This window comes from Austrofundulus limnaeus, unplaced genomic scaffold, assembly GCF_001266775.1.
Source record: "Austrofundulus limnaeus strain Quisiro unplaced genomic scaffold, Austrofundulus_limnaeus-1.0 Scaffold950, whole genome shotgun sequence".
NCBI classification, from domain to species: Eukaryota; Metazoa; Chordata; class Actinopteri; order Cyprinodontiformes; family Rivulidae; genus Austrofundulus; species Austrofundulus limnaeus.
The window spans coordinates 145474-146554 of record NW_013953352.1 but is presented as its reverse complement, the minus strand read 5'-3'; the positions used below and the strand labels follow the sequence as shown (position 1 = coordinate 146554).

General features: G+C 40.2%; 1 protein-coding gene across 7 annotated transcripts in view; it reads left to right on the top strand.

Moving 5' to 3' along the window:
• Positions 1–509: 509 nt before the first annotated feature.
• LOC106533468 (protein 4.1) overlaps positions 510–1081 on the top strand; it is a gene marked incomplete in the record, with an annotated part of 41445 nt that continues 40873 nt past the window's right edge. For all 7 annotated transcript variants that reach the window (XM_014029768.1, XM_014029771.1, XM_014029767.1 and 4 more), the window contains 1 exon segment: positions 510–572.

Below are 1081 nucleotides of genomic sequence, written 5' to 3'. Positions count from 1 at the left end.
GTCCTTGAGTGTCAGAAAGGCGCCTTTGAAATAAAATGTATTATTATTATTATTATTATTATTTTAGTTGATCTGAAAATATCCTCTTCATGAGCAGTAAAACAGTTTTTGTGCATTTGATCTTTTTTGTGTTGTATAAACTTTATCCTGTTTAAAAACTAAATTTAACAAAGTTCCTAACCGTAAAAATCAATAACTAGTGTTACATAAAGAAAGACTCATTTGTTATTTACTCATTGTATTAATCACAAAAGCAAAGTTTTGGAATCAACATGATTTTTTATTTTGTATAAAAATAAAGAACTGAGAAACTCTGTTAAATCCAGGAACAAAACAAAAGACAAAATTTGTTGATTAATGATTAATTTAAAATATTCATGTGATAAATTGTCTGTATTTCACCTGAGTTCCTCATTAATAAAAATAAATAATAATAAACCACAGTATTTTCGGTCAGAGCGGCTCCTCACCATGCGTCATGACGTCACGGAAGTTACGTAAATTAGTTCGCTGATGCAGAGGAGCGGCCGTTTGGCAGGAGGACAGAGGGAGAGCGTCCTGCACGAGGACAGGTAAAGATGCTGCTTTGATCTCAGTGATTGATCCGTGATCAAAGAGCTGATTGGATCGGTATCAGTGAGTCAGGTTCTCCGGTCCTGGTGGCTCTGCAGCTCTGTGCGCGTGTTTGTGTCCTGCTGCAGGACCGCACAAACACGCGCACACACCGGTCCTGCCCAGCTGCAGAATCCACTTCTGATTCTGTCATTTAGCTGGGATTTATCTGGGATTTCTCTGGGATTTAGCTGGGATTTCTGGGTTTGTGCACGCGCTCCGGACAAAGCACAAGTGCTGAGTCAGCTGATCAGGATGAGGAAGAGGATGGAGACCTTCATCTGTGTGACCTGCACGCACGAGCAGCTGATTGGTTGATTCCTAATCAGGTTAAAGTCAAGTCATCAGAGACATGGTTAGAGTTATAATTCAGTTTTTATCAGTTTAAATTGTAGCTCCGCTTAGACTGGATCAGATCCTCCATCCTGCAGGGGGCGGTACACACACACACACACACACACACACACAC